Source organism: Sinohyriopsis cumingii, chromosome 10, assembly GCF_028554795.1.
Source record: "Sinohyriopsis cumingii isolate HCF-2022 chromosome 10, ASM2855479v2, whole genome shotgun sequence".
NCBI classification, from domain to species: Eukaryota; Metazoa; Mollusca; class Bivalvia; order Unionida; family Unionidae; genus Sinohyriopsis; species Sinohyriopsis cumingii.
In genome coordinates, this window is record NC_142970.1 from 73,761,645 (window position 1) to 73,775,069 (window position 13,425).

The window sequence follows — 13,425 nt, forward strand, 5'->3', positions numbered from 1 at the left end:
AGTTGGTTCTGAGCAATGATGCAAAACTTGATACGGTACTTAACAGCACAGGATCAGAAATCTTTCATGTAAGTTATACATGTAAAGAACGGTATGAAATTTTTTGATTTATACAGTTCACATAATTTCAATATCCTAACTATAGTATGATAAATCATATGTGATGTTGTTTTGGTTCCCAGAGGGAATTTTATCATTCATGGTGTGAATGTCCATATTCTATATGGATAATTCTGTCGTCTGCAAATATGAAGGAAACCCAATATATGTTACTCAGGCATTTACACAGAGAAATATACAAGTATGTTCTGAGTAAGCATGCTAAAATTGTAACGGTAGTTTGATATGAAGGAAGCCCAATAGGGCTATATTTTACCTAGGTACATACAAACACAGATGCATAAGTTAGCTGTTGATACGGGTGCTAAAATTCATACGGTACTTCATAGCACATGTCTATATATCTTTGAAGGAACATGAAACAAAAGAACGTCATAATATTCCTTGATTTCTGTACATTTACAGACTAGACTACATGTATTATTTTGCTGTATAGAAACACGAATCTAGAGGCTGGTTTACGGTACGGATGCAATAATTCGAGCGGTATTACATACCTGTTATAGCAGGTACTACATGACAGAGTATAAGAGCTGCGTGATATATAATGGACGCAGAATTTGAAATAACTTAGGAATGATTTTGACTATTGCTAGATAATGCCTTTTATTGTTTTTGTTTCTGGCGAGAATGGTTGTTGTTGTTGTAGGGTTTAACGCCATTTTTCAGCGCACGATAGGCTATACATGGCGGCCAGTATTAATGGTGGAGGAAAAACCCGGGAAAACCCCTGAAAGAACCACCGACCCACGAGAATCTACTGGCAAGTTTTCTCACATACACACATTGGCTGAATCCGAGACTCGAACCCACGTGGTGAGAATGGTATGATGGCTGATGTAAATGCTCGTACGCAGCATATTACGGGTACATGATTTAAAAAAAAAGAAGCCCAGTCTTGAATTTGCATAGGCCTATAGGGATCCTGCACTTTGACATTTCTTCTGAGATCTGTATGCAATACTTATACATTTTTTAAAAACATTTTGAAACCAGTGGGGTCAGTTCGAGGTGAGGATGGTGGAAAGAAGCCTGCAATACAAAATATAATTATGTCCATTGTACTAGGAGTTGTTTGTTCGTTGTCAGAGTTTACTCATATTAATTGAAGATTCCAAGAGGTCCCTTAATTAACCTGAATTTTGTGCAGACACAATACGGTCTGTAAGGTGCGGTAGCTCGTGCGATCATTTAATTCCTATCGAGGATGTATCTAAATGAGAGAGAGAGAGAGAGAGAGAGAGAGAGAGAGAGAGAATGGGTCACTGATGGTGTTTTATTTATTAAAAGAAATCAATTTGTTGTTACTAATGGAAAATTTAACATGAACAATGATAGTTCCAAAATGAGGCTTAATATTTTGCAAACAAATTTTCTCTGTAAACGGAGGAACCAAGAAAAATCAGTTTACATTACAGTACTTGGTGCACAAAAAACATTGTCATTTCACTTTACTTCAAGAGACAGGGGTACCATATTTATTAGATCATGTGTTCTTGTTGTTCTTGGTACAGTTGTTAATAAAGGGAAATTACTCTTGAATTGGTTCCCAGGAATCGGGGTCAAAACGGACAGGTAGCAAAAAAGCCCGCGACCAAAAAGGACTAGTACTTAAAAGGTCCGGTTCGAAAAGTCCCGACCCAAAAAGGACCATTTATCTATCAATTACCAATTACTAGTATCATATCAAATAAAAGTAGCTAATAGGTAAATATCAAATCCTTGTTTTACTGTGAAATGTCCATAAAGAATGCGCAGTAGAGAATCATTGTGCAATATGTCACAATCGTACGTCAAGTGATCATGAAAATAATTGCGATACGCTACTACATGTTCTATGTAAAATGAACAAAGAAGGCAAATAATAACTGTGTAAGTAAACATTGGAAGTAAAGCGAATCAATACTATCTTTTTATAAAAATAAAGACTGAATACGAGTTAGTTTCACCCACCAGTGGTTTGTGCATGGCAACTTTGTCATGGTAATGCCTTAATTAAGTAATGTCTTAATTAAGTAATGACGATTTCATAAATGATGGATGAATATTTTTATTTGCGAAGACTATTGACTCTTCCTGTTTCACATATATTCTATTAGCAACTCTTTTCAAAAGCACATTCTTTGGGAGAGAGAACCAGAATAGCGTCTTCTGCAATTTTCTAGGCTAGTGTGAAAATTTGCTCTTTTGCAGCACGTCTCACCTTTGAGAAAGAGAAAATCTTGTTATGTCAAAGGAGGTAATCACAAGCGTATAATTAAACACTAAACAAATATGGAAATTTCTTGCTTTACCCCGAAAGCCACTAACATTCAGACACAAAAATATCCCGGCTGGATTTTATTGCTTGTCCAGCATTACATCATCGTATGCTGCGAGATTATTAATAAATCCATCGAGGTCATCTACAGATGGGGCTTCATCAATATCGGTGATAAAGACAATAATATCATTGCCATCATCGTCCAACAATTTTGCGTTTTCATTAAAATCTTTAAGCACATCGTAACATTGCTGATCATCATGATTTTCATCATCATAATATTTCTTTAGCGGTGGTAACCAAACTTGTTTCTGCGAACGATATGATATAATTGCTTCACTTACTGTTAACAATAATAGTATTTTACATCAAGCATATACCGTAATAAAACTATCGGTACCCACATTTTTTCTGAAAAATATTTGCCAAACCAGACTTAACAAATCGGATGCATATTTTCGGAAAACTTAAATGACTCGATACAAGCGAATCCAGTCAGGTCAAATACGCTTATTGTAAGGTTTGTATCTTTAAGTAAGGTCTTGGCATTCCATTTAAGCCGACATTACAAAACGGGGACGTCCCCGTTTCGAGGTGTGTCCCCGGTCTGTTGGTGTGTATTCACATTGATATCCCAGTTTCTCGCATTTTACACACACACACACACACACACACACTTTCTCGAGAAGACATAAGTAGTGAATGGGGATACCCTAGGGACAATGGGACTTACCATTAAAAACATGAGAGTTGTACCCTGGGGACTATGGAAAATTTAACATTAGAGAAAAAAGTTTGTACCCTAGGGACAATGGGAATTTAACATGGGGAATAGTTCGTGGAGCAGCAGAGGGGGCGAATCGGACATTTTGTCCAATCGTTATTTTGCTTAATTATTACTTTCTGCACTCAACGATCTAGTGTCGTCAGCGCCTGGTAAAAAAAAAACGACGACGTCGTTGGGGGGATCGTCGCGTCGTCATTTGGTTTAATTAACACCTTCTGCGCGCCGATCCCCAGCGTCGTCAGCGTCCGGTAAGCACATCGACGACCGCGTCGATGTCATCGCCCCCTCTGCTCTTGACTATTTGCCTGATTTGTATGAATTCATGTGTGACATTTCCTCGATGACTCTGACTAACTCTGTCATTGATGGGGAAAGTGTCATATTTCCTATAATAATAATAATTATGACACTTTCCCCACTATCTGGGGCTGACATTTCCTCGATGACTCTGTCATTGATGACTCTGTCATCCATGACTTGTCATGGTGATAAAATCATGGGTCATTGTTGTTGTTGTTGTTGTTGCAAAATAAAAAATTTTTTTATTAAATAATGCCACATCGGCGGATATTAACCGACGAGGATACCAATGAAATAATAAGACTCCGTGGGAAAACACCAATATCGGAAATAGCAGATCGATACAAAATCAGTTACCAGCGGATATACAAAATATGGAAAAATGAACCCCATGATAAAATCATGGATGACAGAGTCATCAATGACAGAGTCGACAACGATATCAGAATGATAGACCTCAGTATCGACGATGAAATAAACCAGATTGTTGATACACCCAGTGATGCAAATTCATCCATGGACGCCATCGTGGATAAACAGACCATTCAAGACTTGCAATGGCGGCTGAATAACCTAATTAACGAGAATAAATCATTGCAACGACAACTCAAACACGCGTCAAGCACGGCCGATTATAATCGAGTACAACGGCGTTATGATTATTTGCAACAGCGTTATGATGACTTGCAACGGCGTCACGATGATATGCAACGGCGACATGATGATGTGCAACGGCGATACGATGATGCGCAGCGGCGACATGATGATATGCGACGCACCGTTAGTGGGCTTCAACATGAACTCGGAAATGTTCGAAAGGAATTGAATGAAGCGCAACACGATAATGCGCTACTGATTCAACGAATCACCGAAATGACCGCAGTCTCCCCCCATAACTCCGTCATGGACACCATCGTGGATGATTTTATTATGGAGCCGGACAGAAAAAAGAATAAATCCCCCGAGAAATCTCCCGAGAATAAATCTCGTGCGGACAGACCTCGTGAGAATAAATTTACGATCAACGAAATTCCCGGTGTGGTATCTCGCAGCGATATTAGGTTTGTGAACCGCATGGACAAGGTGCTTCAAAATAGCGACTAGGCTTTTCGTTCGGTAATTACCCATACTGTGCCAAGTCGTTTGACATCGTGGTTTGGAAACATTTTTTCATATTCTCGTTGGTAATATTTGTCGCGGAGACACAACCGAGCTTTCGCTGAACGGCTTTCAAATACCATACAATCGTATTTATCCCCGCTGGGGAATTTCTGAACTGCATGATACTTTCCGTTTTTAAATTTTACACTGATCGGCGTTTTCGGGCAGGATTTTTTATAGTCGCTGATGACGCTGTCGAATTTCACCGGGTGATATTCCAACAGTGACATTATAATTAAAGCCGTTATTTAATTAAATATTAAAATGATATCAGATAATAATGTTTGGACGAACCTGGATGAACAATTGCGCCGAAAACTGTTCCAGACAAGCTAGTCAATTTGTTAACGATGTTGCCTCGGGGCGACTTAAACCAGCACCTGCTGCACCACCGAAGTTACCATTATTTCGGTACAACAAAACCAGAAAAATTTCCCCTCCGGTGAATCAATTTTACAAGGATAATAGAGTCAATACTATCTGTTTAAATATCAACAGGAAAAAGATCATCGAATTTGATTCCATCGCGGACACGTGTAAATGGTTTGGCCTCAGACCGGACGCGGTTCAAAAACCCTCTTTTTGGACCCGAGATGGATGGTGGATCATGTTGCGCGGTGATATTGGCGCGGAAAAGCGGGTTTGGTTTGATGACATTGATACTTTATTCGATAACGCGATTAATAGTATACCAGAAATATATCGGCGTTAACCATACCACCGAGGAGATAATTTCCGACGCGATGAAAAATTTAACACCCGACCCATGACAGAGTCATGGATGATTCTGTCATGGATGATTCTGAGGTAGCGCGAATGCTTCGGTGATCTATTCAAAACCAATCGTGATTTGCCGTGGTCGTAGAAGCCTTATTTCGCCGTGAGAACGACTTATTAATGGGGAAAGTGTCATATTTTCTATATAATAATAATTATGACACTTTCCCCACCCATGATGAATCAACGATGACAGAGTCATGGCGGGAAAACCATCCATTGACCGACCACACATGAAATCGTAACATTGTAGTGTGTTCGTCCGTCGCGGTAACATCTCCCCCGGCGAATCCAACATCATCGATGGTCTCGTTGATCCACGCCGGATTGTCCACAAAATCAGATTTGGGCCACTCAGGATAATACAGCACGTAGTTGGATCGATCAGCGTGTTTAGTGTCATCGGATATCAATCGACCGCCGAATCCCTTGTAAATCAATTTGATTTTTTCAACGATGTTTTTTAGCGTCAATTTACCCCTTCGGAATCTCGTGTCCGGAAATATATCGCCGAAATGTTTCAACAGCGTGTTGTACTTGTCAAGTCGGTCTGGTTGCGCTAACATTTCTGAGACGTTATTGATTAACCCGGCACGACTCACGGGAACACTCTTCACATCAAGTTGATCCGGAATCACATCGGGGAGACTCAACGCGCCAAGAACGTTTCTGATAATTTCGAGTTGTTGCCGGGGGTTGATTTTATCAGACCGACACGGCGTCGTTGCTACGGCGTTACCGTTATTATACTTGTCGACGAGAACGCGCTGATATCGTTGCAGCCGTGAAACATTTTTATTCAGATGCTCTATCCGGTATTTATCCAGTTTTCTTACGTCGGTCTGGAACACGTAGTTGAGATACGTCAGCGCCTTTTCATATGGCTGCAGCCGCTGTTCGGGGTCGTATTGGTAGTATTTATCACCGATTTCATCATCGCCGATTTCATCGCCACCGGTGTTGTCACTGGTAATTTCATTACCGACACCGGTAATTTCATTACCGACAGCGACTTCATCGCGGGTGATTTTATCACCAGTAATGAAATCACCCGTGACAGTATTTCCCGCTGCAGCAATTCTCTCTCCGACGGACGATTTTTAAAAAATCATCTACGCGTGGATCACTATCGAGTACAGCGTCGCTGACTCGTTTCTGCCCTTGCTGTTTTTTTTTCTTCCATATTTCGTATTCATCTGGTAATTCCCATTCAACTGAATAACCGGTTCGTTTCATCATTTCAACGAGTCTGCACGTGAAATAACGTTTTGAATTATTCTCGTCGATAATCGCGCTAATAAACATGTAACCGTAGCCGGTATGTACGTCACAGCGATTTGGCGTTCTAAACAGCAACTCTGTCGACGATAAATCCCTTTCATGTGATTCGATTGCGGAAATAATATCATCGCGGGTCAGTGGAAGCTCTGTGCGACTCCGTTTTGTTGCTGAATAATGTATTTCCGAAATATTTCGGAAACGATGGATGGCTTGTTTGGTAGCCTCTACAGACCCTAATTCCTCGGAAAACACCGTCATGTACTTGAATCGCGGATCCACAATGGATATCCCGGCCTCGATGGTACAATTGTAGATCACCACGTCGATGTTTTCAAACGCCGCAGTGGTATCGGCGAAATCTCGTTGTTTTTCGGCCGGGTTAGTGTCCGCGTGATAGTACTTTACTCGTATCCTAAGTGCTGTAACAATCTAGCGAGTTTCTCCACGGAATAATTTCCGCGTCGTTTGTTGTGCGTGAATACAACCGCGCGATTTCCTCGTCGTAACATGTCTAACAGTTTACTGTAGTTGTCTCGGTGAGATTGTTCCACAATAAATTTTTTACCATGATCGGGCCGATATTCGTTGATGATGAATTTCATGTCCGGGCGATTCAAGTATTTCTTAAATAATTCCAAGTCGTCATTGTTAGCGTCCGCGTCAAGTACAATTACCCGTGCCGCGGATGAAATCAGCCATGTCAGTGTTCCCCAAATTTGTTTACCGCGTCTTGATGAGACTATTTGTCGAAGAATTCCGTGCCACTCATCCAGCAATATAACATCGGGAATCCCCCCGACCCGTACAATTGATTCTACTTGTGAAATGACTTTACGAGGCTTTTTTGTATCGAATACAATGTCTCCATGGACACTCTCGTACGATTCGAGATTGTAGTCGATGGCGGTCTTTCTGGTAAAAGTCTTTCTGTACGATACGCACAACACAGACTGATCATCTCGTATTGATTTCCACGCTGACTCTGACTTGCCGAGTCCACAGTGGGATCCATCCATGTAGTCGTCGTTGAGAATGATTTTACACCCCCGGCCACCTTCATGAACGGGCGACTCGCGATAAGTATAATCGGGAGTCCTCTTGGGAAACTCTCCACTGTAGTCGTTGCGGCGATAATTGAAACCCCTTACATATCTTTCGTAGAGGGTTTTATCGTTATCACCGGCGATTTCATCACCATCACGCTGTATTATTATTCGCTGCGTGCTTCTGTAACAACCGATCACAAACTGATCAGAGTAAACACGCACAAATGCGTCAATGGCCTTTCCTTCAATGAATCCACCGATCTCATTGTACCCGTGACGTCGCTGACATATGTTGCAAAATGAGCCTGCAACTCGCCGTAGCGACACTATGTTGCCGAGCCGATTTGTAATCCCGGTTATTTGATCGGGTTGTCCGGACAACAACGTGGAAAATTGTCGAATTTGTTCAGCGGTGATTTCATCGGCGATTTCATCACCGGCGATTTCATTGCTGGTGATTTTATCACTGATTTCAGGTTTCAGTTGTTCGTAACACGGCTGAATAGAGACCGGACAAGATAGCAGCGTGCTGGTGAATCCAACAGGATAAATCAATCGCTTATCAACGCTATTTGGTCGCGCCGACCTGGTTCCGGACAATTTGATGCTATACAGCCCAGCTTGCGTATCAACATTCCATGTTGGTCTATCCGCGGCGACTTTCTTCAACAGCGATTGATGTTCCTCGAAATCTACCGGGATCGTTTTCAACATGATGTGATAACCGCCGCTGGTTTCAAAAACCAAAACATCGTTGACGGAGTCAACTAACTCATGGAAATACAACAACAACTCGGCCAGCGATGGCGTCTTGGAATCCACGTCGATGGTAGGATATCTGCACCGGTGTTTCGGAATGATTTCATTAACAGCGGAATATCCCCTAAATTCGCTTATGTCAGGATTATCCACGAACACGTGAAATCTCCCCATTTGTTGTATGATTACTCCACGAATTTGATAGTCTGCCACGGTGAGAAGATCAATTGCGGACTTTTTACTGGAAACACTCCAAGATAGACCTAAATGCCTTCGGTAGTATTCTCGCACGTCGTGATACGTTTCCGGGTGTGTAAAAAATTCATCCGGGGATTCTTCGTAGTAAGATGTTCCGCGCCCCAATTCGTCGATAAAGGTGTTATTGGAATAATGATTATCCATTATACTATATGCTTTTTAATATTTAATTGAATATTTAATAATGGTTAATAATAATGGTTAATCCGGCGCTTGCTGTCAATAAATGTAAATGGCTCCCCCAGGGATCAGGAGTCCCATGCGGAAAAAACTGCTACGGTCAGTTTTGCGGGGTGCATAACAGTAGATCAAAACAGGGGAGTAAGAACGGTCCTCAGCCCTGTCTCAGATGTGGAACGGGCGTCCGAGGAAAGATCCGAATTTGTATCAGCTGTGGAAGCCCTCAGTATCGGTCCGCGGTAGAATACTGCCAACGAAAGAATAAACCGATACCATCCCCGGAAGAATTCTTGAAATCACGATGGGGCGACCAGTCATTGGCAATGGTTCCTCCATCAATATTGACCTGCCATCATGACAGAGTCATGTGGTTGAAAAGTCAGACCCATGACAAAGTCATGGACAGAGTCATGGAAGGAAATATCCCGATAATGGGGAAAGTGTCATAATAATTATTATTATAGAAAATATGACAGTTTCCCCACTCATGACAGAGTCATGGAAGGAAATATCCCGATAATGGGGAAAGTGTCATAATAATTATTATTATAGAAAATATGACAGTTTCCCCACTCATGACAGAGTCATCAATGACAGAGTCATCAATGACAGAGTCATGGGGAAATGTCAATAGTAATTCATCAGCGGAAACTTGTCGGAGTAAAAAAATATAATTATTATTCTTGTTAATTCTGACTGTTTTTTGGTCATTTTTTACTGTTTTTTGGTCATTTTTCGACTGTTTTTGGTCATTTTTTTACTGTTTTTAGTCATTTTTTTACCATTTGTGAGGGCAAAAACCCAAGGAAATCATTTAGAGAAAATCGATGTTTTTCTGAAAAATCGAGAAAAAAACGACTATAGTTGGTAAAAAACGACCAAAAATCAAGAAAAAACCTGAAAAAATCAGGAAAAAACAGGATTTTTATCGAGGGCAAAAACCCAAGGAAATTTTGATAAATTCATTCTGGTTTTTAACAGGAATAAATTCCCATGGTCGACCCACCACCCCGCGATGACGGATTTATTACACCATGAAAATGACTCTATCATCGATGAAAGAACTGTCCTAGTTGTTATAAATAATAATTATGACATTTCCTTCATGACTGTCATGACAGAGTCATGGGTGATGACTGTAGGGTAATGATTTCACAAGTGAATTACCTATCGCGGCGATTGAATTACAAAAAAAAATATCGCGGCAATAATTACAATTATTTTTTTTCTCCGCGGTAGAAATATATCAGTTGTTTTTATTGTTATTGTTATTGACCCCTAAGTAGTTACTATTAATAGTGACCTTGCTATAACAATAACAATAAAAACAACTGATATATTTCTACCGCGGAGAAAAAAAATAATTGTAATTATTGCCGCGATATTTTTTTTTGTAATTCAATCGCCGCGATAGGTAATTCACTTGTGAAATCATTACCCTACAGTCATCACCCATGACTCTGTCATGACAGTCATGAAGGAAATGTCATAATTATTATTTATAACAACTAGGACAGTTCTTTCATCGATGATAGAGTCATTTTCATGGTGTAATAAATCCGTCATCGCGGGGTGGTGGGTCGACCATGGGAATTTATTCCTGTTAAAAACCAGAATGAATTTATCAAAATTTCCTTGGGTTTTTGCCCTCGATAAAAATCCTGTTTTTTCCTGATTTTTTCAGGTTTTTTCTTGATTTTTGGTCGTTTTTTACCAACTATAGTCGTTTTTTTCTCGATTTTTCAGAAAAACATCGATTTTCTCTAAATGATTTCCTTGGGTTTTTGCCCTCACAAATGGTAAAAAAATGACTAAAAACAGTAAAAAAATGACCAAAAACAGTCGAAAAATGACCAAAAAACAGTAAAAAATGACCAAAAAACAGTCAGAATTAACAAGAATAATAATTATATTTTTTTACTCCGACAAGTTTCCGCTGATGAATTACTATTGACATTTCCCCATGACTCTGTCATTGATGACTCTGTCATTGATGACTCTGTCATGAGTGGGGAAACTGTCATATTTTCTATAATAATAATTATTATGACACTTTCCCCATTATCGGGATATTTCCTTCCATGACTCTGTCATGAGTGGGGAAACTGTCATATTTTCTATAATAATAATTATTATGACACTTTCCCCATTATCGGGATATTTCCTTCCATGACTCTGTCCATGACTTTGTCATGGGTCTGACTTTTCAACCACATGACTCTGTCATGATGGCAGGTCAATATTGATGGAGGAACCATTGCCAATGACTGGTCGCCCCATCGTGATTTCAAGAATTCTTCCGGGGATGGTATCGGTTTATTCTTTCGTTGGCAGTATTCTACCGCGGACCGATACTGAGGGCTTCCACAGCTGATACAAATTCGGATCTTTCCTCGGACGCCCGTTCCACATCTGAGACAGGGCTGAGGACCGTTCTTACTCCCCTGTTTTGATCTACTGTTATGCACCCCGCAAAACTGACCGTAGCAGTTTTTTCCGCATGGGACTCCTGATCCCTGGGGGAGCCATTTACATTTATTGACAGCAAGCGCCGGATTAACCATTATTATTAACCATTATTAAATATTCAATTAAATATTAAAAAGCATATAGTATAATGGATAATCATTATTCCAATAACACCTTTATCGACGAATTGGGGCGCGGAACATCTTACTACGAAGAATCCCCGGATGAATTTTTTACACACCCGGAAACGTATCACGACGTGCGAGAATACTACCGAAGGCATTTAGGTCTATCTTGGAGTGTTTCCAGTAAAAAGTCCGCAATTGATCTTCTCACCGTGGCAGACTATCAAATTCGTGGAGTAATCATACAACAAATGGGGAGATTTCACGTGTTCGTGGATAATCCTGACATAAGCGAATTTAGGGGATATTCCGCTGTTAATGAAATCATTCCGAAACACCGGTGCAGATATCCTACCATCGACGTGGATTCCAAGACGCCATCGCTGGCCGAGTTGTTGTTGTATTTCCATGAGTTAGTTGACTCCGTCAACGATGTTTTGGTTTTTGAAACCAGCGGCGGTTATCACATCATGTTGAAAACGATCCCGGTAGATTTCGAGGAACATCAATCGCTGTTGAAGAAAATCGCCGCGGATAGACCAACATGGAATGTTGATACGCAAGCTGGGCTGTATAGCATCAAATTGTCCGGAACCAGGTCGGCGCGACCAAATAGCGTTGATAAGCGATTGATTTATCCTGTTGGATTCACCAGCACGCTGCTATCTTGTCCGGTCTCTATTCAGCCGTGTTACGAACAACTGAAACCTGAAATCAGTGATAAAATCACCAGCAATGAAATCGCCGGTGATGAAATCGCCGATGAAATCACCGCTGAACAAATTCGACAATTTTCCACGTTGTTGTCCGGACAACCCGATCAAATAACCGGGATTACAAATCGGCTCGGCAACATAGTGTCGCTACGGCGAGTTGCAGGCTCATTTTGCAACATATGTCAGCGACGTCACGGGTACAATGAGATCGGTGGATTCATTGAAGGAAAGGCCATTGACGCATTTGTGCGTGTTTACTCTGATCAGTTTGTGATCGGTTGTTACAGAAGCACGCAGCGAATAATAATACAGCGTGATGGTGATGAAATCGCCGGTGATAACGATAAAACCCTCTACGAAAGATATGTAAGGGGTTTCAATTATCGCCGCAACGACTACAGTGGAGAGTTTCCCAAGAGGACTCCCGATTATACTTATCGCGAGTCGCCCGTTCATGAAGGTGGCCGGGGGTGTAAAATCATTCTCAACGACGACTACATGGATGGATCCCACTGTGGACTCGGCAAGTCAGAGTCAGCGTGGAAATCAATACGAGATGATCAGTCTGTGTTGTGCGTATCGTACAGAAAGACTTTTACCAGAAAGACCGCCATCGACTACAATCTCGAATCGTACGAGAGTGTCCATGGAGACATTGTATTCGATACAAAAAAGCCTCGTAAAGTCATTTCACAAGTAGAATCAATTGTACGGGTCGGGGGGATTCCCGATGTTATATTGCTGGATGAGTGGCACGGAATTCTTCGACAAATAGTCTCATCAAGACGCGGTAAACAAATTTGGGGAACACTGACATGGCTGATTTCATCCGCGGCACGGGTAATTGTACTTGACGCGGACGCTAACAATGACGACTTGGAATTATTTAAGAAATACTTGAATCGCCCGGACATGAAATTCATCATCAACGAATATCGGCCCGATCATGGTAAAAAATTTATTGTGGAACAATCTCACCGAGACAACTACAGTAAACTGTTAGACATGTTACGACGAGGAAATCGCGCGGTTGTATTCACGCACAACAAACGACGCGGAAATTATTCCGTGGAGAAACTCGCTAGATTGTTACAGCACTTAGGATACCGAGTAAAGTACTATCACGCGGACACTAACCCGGCCGAAAAACAACGAGATTTCGCCGATACCACTGCGGCGTTTG

The 13,425-nt window shown here is 41.1% G+C and overlaps 1 long non-coding RNA gene across 1 annotated transcript in view; it reads right to left on the minus strand.

The window, feature by feature from the left end:
• Window positions 1-2,253: 2,253 nt before the first annotated feature.
• The window catches only part of LOC149790388 (uncharacterized), a 36,412-nt gene continuing 25,240 nt past the window's right edge, over window positions 2,254-13,425 (minus strand). Inside the window, exon 3 of the long non-coding RNA XR_016424049.1 lies at window positions 2,254-2,323. This is a non-coding gene — a long non-coding RNA (uncharacterized LOC149790388). The remainder of the gene's footprint in view (window positions 2,324-13,425) is intronic.